This window comes from Diceros bicornis, chromosome 26 (genome assembly GCF_020826845.1).
Source record: "Diceros bicornis minor isolate mBicDic1 chromosome 26, mDicBic1.mat.cur, whole genome shotgun sequence".
In the NCBI taxonomy this organism is placed as follows: Eukaryota; Metazoa; Chordata; class Mammalia; order Perissodactyla; family Rhinocerotidae; genus Diceros; species Diceros bicornis.
Window position 1 is genome coordinate 21,565,381 of NC_080765.1, and position 12,088 is coordinate 21,577,468.

At 43.4% G+C, this 12,088-nt stretch overlaps 1 long non-coding RNA gene across 1 annotated transcript; it reads right to left on the reverse strand.

Annotated features, from left to right (window-relative positions):
- Positions 1 to 10,127: 10,127 nt before the first annotated feature.
- LOC131422947 (uncharacterized) lies at positions 10,128 to 12,076 on the reverse strand. Its single transcript, XR_009224156.1, has 3 exons — positions 12,006 to 12,076; positions 11,462 to 11,575; positions 10,128 to 10,416 (listed from the first exon to the last, which is right to left on the reverse strand). It is a non-coding gene; the product is annotated as an uncharacterized LOC131422947 (long non-coding RNA).
- Between the last annotated feature and the right edge of the window lie 12 nt (positions 12,077 to 12,088).

Below are 12,088 nucleotides of genomic sequence, written 5' to 3' on the forward strand. Positions count from 1 at the left end.
CTCCAGTGACTCCAAGCAAAAGTCCTTAAGATCACCTCACAGAACCCGGCCCTGTTTCCTCTCTGACCTCCCCATCCACCCTCTGCCTGTCGTGTGCTTTGCTCCAGCCACATTGGCCTCCGTGAGATTCCCAGAACACGCCAAGCATGATCCGGTTTCAGGGCTTTTGAAGTGGCTTTGTCCTCCTCTGGAATTCCCTTCCCCAGGGGTTTCATCGTTGGCTCCCTCACTTCCCCTAGGTCTCTGCTCAAAATGTCTTCCCCAAGACTGATGTCAAGGAGCTTACCCTCTATATTTTCTTCCAAGAGTTTTATGGTTTCAGGTCTTATATTCAAGTCTTTAATCCACTTTGAATTGATTTTTGTGTATGGTGTAAGATAGGGGTCCACTTTCATTGTTTTTCCATCTGGCTGTCCAGTCTTCCCAACATCATTTATGGAAGAGACTATCCTTTCCCCATTTGTATATTCGGGCTTTTTTGTCATAAGTTAATTGACTATATATGTGTGGGTTTACTTCCAGGCTGTCTATTCTGTTCCATTGTTCTGTGCATCTGTTTTCAGACCATACTGTTTTGATTACTATAGCTTTGTAATATAGTTTGAAATTAGGAAGCATGATGCCTCCAGCTTTGTTCTTCTTTCTTAAGATTACTTTGACTATTTGAGGTCTTTTGTGGTTCCATACAAATTTTAGGATTGTTTATTCTATCTCTGTGAAAAATGCCATTGGAATTTTTCAGTACAATCATTGAATCTGTAGATTGCTTTGGGTAGTATGGACATTTTAACAGTATTAATCCTTCCAATCCATGAGCATGGAATATCTTTCCATTTATTTGTGTCATCTTCAATTTCTTTCATCAATGTCTTATAGTTTTCAGTACACAGGCCTTTTACCTCCTTGGTTAAATCTATTCCTATGTATTTTATTCTTTTTGATGCAGTTGTAAATGGAATTGTGTTCTTAATTTCTCTTTCTGATAGTTCATTGTTAGTGTACAGAAATGCAACTGATTTTTGTATATTGATTTTGTATGCTGCAACTTTACTGAATCTGCTTATTCTAACAGTTTTTTGGTGGAATCTTTAGGGTTTTCTATATATAATGTCATATCATCTTCAAATAGAGACAGTTTTACTTCTTCCTTTCCAATTTAGATGACTTTTATTTCTTTTTCTTTCATAATTGCTCTGGCTAGGACTTCCAATATTATATCCAATAAAAGTGGTGAGAATGGGCATCCTTATCTTGTTCCTGATCTTAGAGGGAAAGCTGTCAGCTTTTCACCATTGAGTGTGATGTTAGCTGTGGGATTGTCATATATGGCCTTTATTATGTTGAAGTACATTCCCTCTATACCCAGTTTGTTGAGAGTTTTTATCATAAATGGATGTTGAATTTTGTCAAATGCTTTTTCTGCATCTATTGAGATGATCATATGATTTTTATCCTTCATTTTGTTAATGTGATGTGTTATATTGACTGATTTGCAGATGTTGAACCATCCTTGCATCTCTGGAATAAATCCCACTTGATGATGGTGTATGATCTTTTTAACATATTGTTAAATTCAGTTTGCTAATATTTTGTTGAGGATTGTTGCATCCATGTTCATCAGGGATATTGGCCTGTAATTTTCTTTTCTTGTAGTGTCCTTGTCTGATTTTGGTATCAGAGTAATGCTGGTCTCATAAAATGAGTTTGGAAGTATTCCCTCCTCTTCTATTTTTGGAAGAGTTTGAGAAGGTTTGGTATTAATTCTTCTTTAAATGTTTGGTAGAATTCACTAGTGAAGGCATCTGGTCCTGGACTTCTGTTTGTTGGGAGGTTTTTGATTACTGATTCAATCTCCTTACTAGTAATCAGTCCATTCAAATTTTCTGTTTCTTCATGATTCAGTCTTGGTAGTGGTAGATTGTGTGTTTCTAGGAATTTATCAATTCTTCTAGGTTGTCCAATTTCTTGGTGTATAATTGTTCATGGTAATCTCACATGATCCATTGTATTTCTGTGGTATCGGTTAACGTCTCCTCTTTCATTTCGATTTCATCTATGTTTTTTGGACTCAGCTGCCTCCTATACTTTAGAAAAGAGGTGAGTCATAAGTGACATCTTTGGTGTTGCAGTGTGCCTGGCCATGGGTCTTCTCTCATTTGGCAGGCGCTAGATGCATGTTTTTCAGCTGAGTGAGAGTGTCTTATGTTATTTCTCTGATAATTATCCTCTACCATTTTTTCAGTTCTCTCTTGCTAGCATGGTTGGCTTGGGCCTCTTGGATTGATTTGCTGTGTTGCTATGGTGAGGGCTACTCACTGCCCATCAAAATCCAATTACCCCTTCTCCCCACGGGAACATGGCTGAACTACATTTCCCAGCCTCCCTTGCAGTTAGACATGGTCATCCGACTAAATTATCACCAACAGAATGTGATGAATTGATGTTTAGGACTTCTAGTCTTAGGCCTAAGAAGGTGGGCAAGGCATGCTTCCTCCATGCTCTCTTTTCCTTCCTCCTAGTTAGAACTTAAGACAGCAGATTCATCTATGCCCTCATGGATGGCAGAACAACAACCAGGAAGGGGCCTGGGTCCCTGAATGATGTGAGATGCAGAGCTGCCTCACCAACCACTGCCACTGAACTTGGACATGTTACATTAAGGAGAAATAGTCTACTTGGTTCTTTAGGCCACATTATTAGATCTTTTTGTTACAGTAGCATAGCTTTACCCGAAATAATGCAGTCTCATATATTATCTCTCATATTTTCTCCCTCATCTTCCACTTTTTGGGAGTTCTATTTTCTGGGATAATGCCTTGATTTGATATTTCAACACTTTTATTAATTCAGTATCACAGTTTTAATTCCTAAGAATTTGGTCTTGTACTCTAATTTTTCTTTTTCTTAGCATCCTGTTCTTATTTTAAGAAAGCAATATCTTCTCAAATTTCTCTAAGAATATCAGATTTTTATTTCTTTCTTTTAATTTATATAAATTCTAATGTTTCCTCAAGGATTATTTTTCATTTTGTTTATGTACTTATGATGCTTTTGGCTACAAATAACTAAAGATCCAATATATAGGAAGCCTGCAGAAGGGGATAGGTGGGATTCCAGCTTTTACAATGCCTCAGGTATCCCATGCTGTTTGTCTCCCTGCTCTGCTACCCACAACATTGTCATCATCCTAGGGCTGGTTCCTCTTAGACTTGTAGGGTGTGTCCTTAATCATGTCTGATAGAAAAGAGAAGTTACTGCCCTTGGTTTTCTTTTAAAAGTAAGGAAGAAGGGGCCGGCCCAGTGGCGCAGTGGTTAAGTTCACACGTTCTGCTTCGGCAGCCCAGGGTTCGCCGGTTCGGATCCTGGGTGCAGACCTGCTCACAGCTCATCAAGCCATGCTGAGGCGGCATCACACATAGAAGAACTAGAAGGACCTACAGCTAGGATATACAACTATATACTGGGGGCTTTGGGGAGAAAAAAAAAAAAGAGGAAGATTGGCAACAGATGTTTGCTCAGGGCCACTCTTCCTCAAATAAATAAATAGATAAATAAACAAATAAAAGTAAGGAAGAACTTTCCAAGAAGCCTTGCACCTCCTTGGCTGGAATTGGGTCACATGCTCTTTCCTGACCCAATCATGGGCAGGGGTGGGGTGGTTACTTTAGGTTAATCAGACTTTCTCCTAGAGCTGAAGGAGGGGTCAGTGTCCCTGATGTGTATGGAGGGTAGGCGTCTGAACAAGCTGGGGTCCTGTTGGGAAGGAGGGAGGCAGAATGGATAATGGGGTTGGTTTATCTGAGTGTTTTCCTTTCACATTGCAGGAATTCTTCAAATGTCTGGTATTTCTTTAAAGCCCATATTTCAGAGGGAGCTAATAAAAAGCTAATTGGAGGGCCGGCCCTGTGGCTTAGTGGTTAAGTGCGTGCGCTCTGCTACTGGCGGCCCAGGTTCGGATCCCGGGCCACCGATGCACCGCTTCTCCGGCCATGCTGAGGCCGCATCCCACATACAGCAACTAGAAGGATGTGCAACTACAACATACAACTATCTACTGGGGCTTTGGGGAAAAGAAAGGAGGAGGATTGGCAATAGACGTTAGCTCAGGGCTGATCTTCCTCACACACACAAAAAAAACCTACTTGGAGTTTTAGGTACTGAAGTAGGGTTTTCCAACTCGAAGGCCAGACTTCCAAGTTTTTTCTTTTTTTTTTTGATAAAAACTCTTGGATTAGCATCAAACTTTTCATCAGCAAAATCAAGTATCCGGATTGTAGAAAGTGAGATAACGCCTTCTAGGTTCTAAGGAAAAATGATTTTTAGCCTAGAATTCTGCATCAAACAAGTATGATTATAGAATAGAGATATATTTGAGTGCAAGATTATTTAGAAAGTTTACCTTCTTAGGAAGGTCACTTTCTTAGGAAGTGACTTGAGGATGTCCTCCAGCAAAAATTAGGGGATAAGCCGTGAAAGAGGAGGATGTGGGGTGCAGGAAACAGGGGATCACACCTGGAAGAGAAATAACCACCCGTCCCAGGATGAAGCTACGTAGCAACCGGAAGACGCAGGGGACAGGACACTCAGAGCAAGGGATTATGAAAGGCAATTCGAAACTCTAGGAAAAATTAAAAGATATATAATTAAGTAAAGAAATCATAGCAGATTATTGGCTATGCAGTGAACAAAATTATATAATCTCTAAAAGGAAAGAAAATTAATTGTTTTCCATTTTCTGATTCAAACTCTGGACCAGACATTGCTGATCTCAAAATTCTGAGATGATGCAAATATTCTGCTTCTGTGTCATCCAGTACGGTAGCCACTAGCCACATGTGGTTTTGGAGCACTTGAAATGTGGCTGGCTAGCGGCAGCTGAGGAACTGAATTTTAAATCTTAATTTTAATTAATTTAAATTTAAAATAGTCCCATGTGGCTAATGGCTGCTGTGTCAGTACAGCTCTAGGCACTGCAAAGAAGAGATTGCAAGCATTAGCTACCTTGAGCATTATAAAAGTAAATGTGCACATAACGGAAATTGGACAGAAGAGAGAGAAAGGAAGGGAAGCCACAAAGTGACAATCAGAATTTATAACAGCCAACAGTTTACGTGGCACTTAGAGGCGCTCTCTGCATCCTAGCTCATTTAATCCTCAAGACAAGGCCGCCGGGTAGATACTGTTAGTGTTAACCTCTCCTCACAGATGGGCAACCAGAGACACAGGAAGGTTTCATTTGTTGCCCAGGGTTACGCATTCAGTGACTGAGCCTGGGGCTGGCCCCGGAAGTCTGGCGCCAGAGCCTCTTCCCTTAACTACCGTGCGGCTAGCTGCGCCTGACACCGATACTGAACATGACCATAGAGAGCTATTATTTAAAGTAACAAAAACAACTTTAGTTTTAGTTTACAATGGGCTTAAAAAGAGGGAAGTTGCTGACCTGGGAGGTGGGATGGGGCCAGTGGGTCAAATGCTCTTCTATTAGAGCTGGAGCCGAGTAGCTTATGGCAGGCAAAATGAACACATCAAAAAATAGCAGAATTAACATCTTGTTTAGGAATATGGACTCACCAGAAGAAGTGAAACTAGAATAAGTTAAAAGAATTAAAAGTGGTTCCCTTCCTGGGCCATGACTTGGGAGGGAGAGGGGAGGAGTACTACCGTGCATGATAAGCCCTCTGTGCTCATAATATGCATTACTTTGATAAAAATTAAGAAAAAAATTATGTTCAGTGAATAAATTAGTACATAAACATCTCTCTGACTAGATGGAAATTTCCCCAGAGGACAGGGCTGCCCGCCTTGTCGGTGCTGTTCCTCGAGAGGGTTGTGGATGAGAAGAAAGGGCCCTAGGCCCTGAAGCCAGTCCAATCCTGTAGCCCTGGGTTCTGACCTGGAGGATCAGAATGAGACTTAACAACTCGTCTCTTATTACATCAGCTATTACTTATTAGGCTCTTACTAAGGGCCCCACACTATCTAATTTAATCCTCCAAGAACTTTGAAAGTAGTATTATTATCCTTATTTTACAGATGAAGAAACTGAGGCAGAGAGATGAAATGACTGAGCCAAGGCCACTCAGACAGTAGGTGATGCAGCTCAGGTGGCCCTGACCCCTCTTCTGTGGCTTCCCTGGGCTGGGGCCTAGGGGCAGGGAGGGGCAGGCCCCCTTCCGCCAGCTCTTGTGTGCTTTGGTGTCTGCAGGAAACAGCCCCTCAAAGACCTGCAGGAGGTCAGAGCTGCAAGTCCAAACCCTGGTGGGGAGCAGGCCTGGAGGGAAGAAATACCTTCACAGAACACAAGTTGGTTGCATCACTACTGAGCATGCACACCTCTGATGACCTCTGATGACCCCCGATGACCCCCTGGAGGTCTGTGGGCTGGGTGGCGCCCTCAGAGCTCGGGCACACCCACTGCTCACAGCCTCCCACCCCCGCCTCGCCCCTCTCAGGCCTCCTTGCCTTCACTGGTGCTGGCAGTTCTTCAGCCTGATGCCCTCTTCCTTCTCTCAGCCAGAGAACCTCTGTTGAGCCAATAAACATCACTGAGCGCCTACTGTGCACCAAGCACAGCAGCCAGCAGACACACACGCATGTGCTCAGGGAGCTTACGTTCCAGTGGGGGCAGAAAGACAAAACAAGAATGTAAATGACACGGTATATGAGAAAGTGGGAAGTGCTGTGGAGAGAAAGCAGGGCTGGGGGATGGGGCGTGCAGGCCAGGAGGACGAGGCACAATTTTAAATATGGTGGCCAGGCAAAGCCATACTGAGCAGGTAATCATTTGAGGGGACCACAGACTGCACGGAGGCCCCCAAGGCTTGTATTCTACAGCGACAAAGTGGAGGCCTGGGTGGCAGGAGCAAAGGGAATGAGGGCAGGAGAGGGAGGGAGAGTCAGATGGGGTGTGGCTTTATCGGCCATTGTGAGGACTTGGGCTCTTACCCTGAGTGGGGTGCGAGCTGTCTCAGGGTTCAGAGCAGAGGAGGGATAGGTCGGACATTTGATCCAGGCTCCTCTGACTGCTCTGTGAAAAAGATCCCGAAGGAGGAGAGGTCACACAGAGGGGAAGTGGTGCACATTCCAGGTGAGGAAAGACGAGGCTTGGGCCAGAGGGGCAGCAGTGAAGGTGGAGAAGAGTAGTCAGGTTCTGGATCTTTCTATCTTTTAGTATGTGGTTTTATTTTGAAAAGTTCAAACACAGAAAAGTTGCAAAAATAATACAACGAACACACACAGGTTCTTTACATGGTTTCACTACCTATTTTTTTTTTCTAAATAAACATGTCCCGTTATACGCCTAAGCAAATAATAGATGGGTGGTGGAATTACATTTTCGGTATGGCATCTGGATACATCTTAAAAACTCCGTAGTTCTCAGAAGGCTGTCTGGATCCTCTTTGTTCTTGACTTTTGGGAAATATGATGACCCCATTCAGCCTTTTTGTTAATGGCTAACTAACCAGAGGCCTTTCTTTCTTCTTTTATGAGCACCTGAGAAGAGAATTAAGATTTGCAAGCCACGCATTCCTGCTTTTTCATTCCATGGTTGAGCTCTTCTCAAATATCAGGTCAGGTGCTAAATAGAGGAAAATGATGGCTCAGAAAAATGTTAAAATATATTAGGGGCTGGCCCCGTGGCTTAGCAGTTAAGTGCGCGCGCTCCGCTACTGGTGGCCCGGGGTTCAGATCCCGGGCGCGCACCGACACACCGCTTCTCCGGCCATGCTGAGGCGGCGTCCCACATACAGCAACTAGAAGGATGTGCAACTGTGATGTACAACTATCTTCTGGGGCTTTAGGGTAAAAAAGGAGGAGGATTGGCAATAGATGTTAGCTCAGGGCCGGTCTTCCTCAGCAAAAAAAAAATTAAATTAAAAAAATGTTAAAATAGATTACCAGTTTGTTATAAAAAGATACAACTCAGGAACAGCCAGATGGAAGAGATGCAGAGGGCAAGGTATGGGGCAAGGTATGCAGAGCTTCCATGCTCTCTCCACGGGCACCACTCCCCCCTCATCTCCACGTGTTCGCCAACCAGGAAGCTCCTTCACTACCTCATTTTGCCACATCTGCTTTATTTTTATCTCCTATGTTATTATTGTTATTATTATTATTATTTGTGTGGAACTATTTAAGAGGAAGTTGCTGCATTGTGCACCTTCACTCCTACATACTTCAAACATGTATTTCCTGTGGACCAGGACATTCATAAGCATAATATACTTATCAAATTCAGGAAAGTTAATGTTTTTTGTGTTTTTTTTTTGTGAGGGAGGTCAGCCCTGAGCTAACATCTGTGCTAATCCTCCTTTTTTTGCTGAGGAAGACCGGCTCTGAGCTGACATCTGTTGCCAATCTTCCTCCTTTTCTTCTTCCCCAAAGCCCCAGTAGATGGTTGTATGTCATACTTGCACATCCTTCTAGTTGCTGTATGTGGGACGCGGCCTCAGCATGGCCAGAGAAGCAGTGCGCCGGTGCGCGCCCGGGATCCGAACCTGGGCCGCCAGTAGCGGAGCACGTGCACTTAACTGCTAAGCCACCGGGCCGGCCCAGGAAAGTTAATGTTAATTCAGTACTATTGTCTACTCTACAGTCTGTATTTGAATTTTGCCAATTATCCCCATGGTGTCTTTATAGCATTTTTTTTTTCCTAACCCAAAATCTAATCCAGGATCCCATATTGTATCCAGTTGTCACATCTCTTTACTCTTTCAAGATCTGGAAGAATGTCTCAGACTTTCTTTGTCCTTCCTGACACAGACATTTTTGAAGACTACAGGCCAGGTGTTTTGTAAAACATCCCTCAATTTGGATTTGCCTCATATTTCTTAACAATTGGATTCAGGTTCTGCATTTTTTGCTAGGATTACCACAGAAGTGATGTTGTGTCCTTCTCAGTACATTATATCTGGAGCCACCTGATGTTGGTTTGCCCCATTACTGGTGATGTTAACTTTGATCACTTGGTTAAGATGGTGTCCGTTAGATTTCTCCACTGTAAAGTTGCTACTTTTCCTTGGTAATGAAAACATATCTTGTGGGGAGATACTTTAAAACTATAAAAATATCCTATTTGCACCCCCCTTGTCACCCAACTTTCACTGAATGGTTTTAACACCCATTCTTAGCTGAATCCATTATTATTATTGTGATTGTAAACTGGTCATTTTTAAACTCTACATTCCTTCTACAATTATTAGCTGGCTTTTCTATTGTAAAAGAACTTTTCCTGCTCTTCTTCCTCCTTTGCACCTCCCCTGCTTCCTCCTTCACTCTATGTCTCTCTCTAATATTTTCAGAATCAGTATGAGCTCCTAGGTTCTTTCTTTATTCAAGGTGTTAATCCAAAATGCCATTATTCGTTTTGATGCTCAAAGTCTCCCTGCTTTGGCCAGAGGGAATTCTTTTAAGCTGGTTCCTTGTCCTTTTGACAGCTTCCCATCATTCTGTGAGGACTTCCTTAATATCTGATGCAACAGATGTTCCAGCCTCATCTTGTGCTTTCCCTGCCCCAGCCTGGAATCAGCCATTTTCCAAGGAGTCCTGGTTCCTCTCCAAGGAGAGTGGAATTTAGAAGCCAAGATCTGGGTGTCAGGTGCTGGCCCCATGTTGAAGGTAGAGATAGCAGAATTTACAGACAGATTGCATGTAGGGTATAAGAGGAGAGGAGTCCCTATTCCCTTTAGCTTTTTAAGACATTGCTTCTCTGAAGTCTTTGCTAGACACTCTCTAAGGCTGAATCTAGCCCGTATTTTAGCAAGTATTCTATTATTTGAATTATTAATACACAAATATGTCTCTAAATGGAGCATAGTAATTAAATATCAGACACTGGTACTATCTGGGAGATATTTATCTTTGGCCTTGGGCCCTTACATCAACCTGGTTTTGAAGCTCATCTCTAGAACTTGCTGGTTGTCTGAGCCTTGGCAAGTCTCTTAGCTGTTTTGTTCCTCCGTTTCCTCACCTGTAAAATTAGAGTAATGAGAGGTATCTCACAGGGTTGTTCTGAAAAGTAAATGCTATTGGAATGTAAAGTGCTTGGCACTGAGTCTGGCCCATTCTGAACGCCGAGGGCAGGTAACTTAACCTCTCTGTACCTTGGCTCCTCACCTGTGAAATGGGCTTGCCGTGAGAAGCGGCTGGAATCACACACAGAGAACCTTCGGCTGTGGACCTGGTAAACGGTGAGTGTCAGTCCGTGGCTACTGCTACCAGAGTTTTCTAAGTATTGGTCTTCTGTGATGTCTTGAGGGCAACAACAGCCCCTTGTTCATACTTTCATCCTCTCTCTTTCCACTCCAGGCTCTACAGTCTGTCCGGTCAGACCCTGTTTCTTGAGTGCTTCAGGCCAGAGCCTGGACCCATCCACAGCCTCTCAGCTCTTCCCAGAGTCGGGGCCTGACAGAGAGCCTGAGGAACATACAACTCTGTCAGCAGCAATTTGGTTGAAACGACAATTTTGTCAAAAATGAATTTTGCTTCAATGATTTTTTTAAAGATTGGGAAATTGGGGACCTTTGTGCAGTCTTATGAACATTTTTGCCGATTTTCTAGAATTAGAAAAAATTGTTTTAACCTCCAATTACTTTGCAGCCAATTATTCCTACTTTTCTGTTTACAGTAGCAAATTGTTGAAACAACTTAAATATCTGACAATGGAATGGTTTCCTTTCTTCCTTTCTTTTTCTTTCTTTTGTTCAGTAAAAAAAGAAAAGTGCAGAACAGTATGTATAATAAAATCTAATATAATAAAATACATGCACGTATGCATATACCAGCCACTGTTACGGAGTGTCTCTCTGGTGGTGGAGGTATGGAGCCTTTCACTTTATACTCTCCTGACTGCTGGGAGAAGCAATGGACCACAGCCTTGAGCATCCCTGCACACTCTGGATAGTAGGCAAAGAATGCAAGGTCCTGGCCGCTCCATATCCAGGCCATTTCTCAGGGTGGTGTTTGCAGTGAGTAACTCTGAGGGATGAAGTAACGTCTCCCTTCAGGACAAACAGCAGGCTTGCTTCCCACCTGCTCGGAAGGAGGGAAAGTCCCCAAGCTCAGTGTTCCTCAGCTGTGGGATAAGCCCCTCGGTGTCACCCCTGTGGGACTTGAGGGCAGGGGGAACTAATGCAAACATAATGCTCTTACTGCTTGCTGTGCGGTGAGTAATGGATTCCTGTGTCTCTGACCCGGGGTCTCATGTCTTTGTGTCAGACTAACTCGGCTTGTGAGTGGGCACGATCCCGGGCTCCGACACTGGCTTGTTTCAATCATCCATCACATACATGTATTATTACTTTTATAATATAAAAATCAGTTTTGATTTTTTTTAAAGAAAGGCAAAAAACAAAACAAAACAAAACCAAAAAACCATACACACACCAAAAGTCAAAGCTTACAAATTAGAGGAAAGTCAGGAAAGAGCAACCATCTAGAGAAGACAATAAAGTACTCATACTTATCCAAAGAAACTTGGTTAATTCCAGACTGCTTCCATCTTTCCAGTCTGTCAGACTGGAAACTGTCTTTCCAAACTGTTTTCCATGTAGATTCCCATATCTTTATTAGTCTTCTACAAAAATAAGATCATAGTGTATGCAGTGCTTAGTTACCACCTTGAGTTAGTTATGCAGTCCACAACTGGGGGCTATTGTAGTGACCCCCAGCTCCTTGAGAAGTTGTCAAGAGCTCCTCAGGGATCACACACAGCTTGAAAAGGCTTTCACTGCCCCCAGCCAGAGTCGGGGGCTTCCTTTTGCCCTGGTACTTCCCGGGAGCTTTTGGGGCAGTGCCACCCTGGTTCCTGGCCTAACAGGTTGGGGATCACAAATGCAAAGAAACCACCTCCCCCTCCCATCTCCTCTTCCACACCCCTTAGCTCTCAAGCATACATTCCCATCACCCCCGCTCTGACCCCTATCCTTATCCCAGCCTCACCCCTTGCCATCCCATTCCCCAGCTAAGACGCAGGAATCCCCATTCTAGATCCCCCCAATCCCCACCTGCCTCAGCTGAGACCCCAGACACCCTAGCACCATCTCAGACTCCGGAAAGAGATGGTATGGCAGCTGTGGGAACAGGGCGG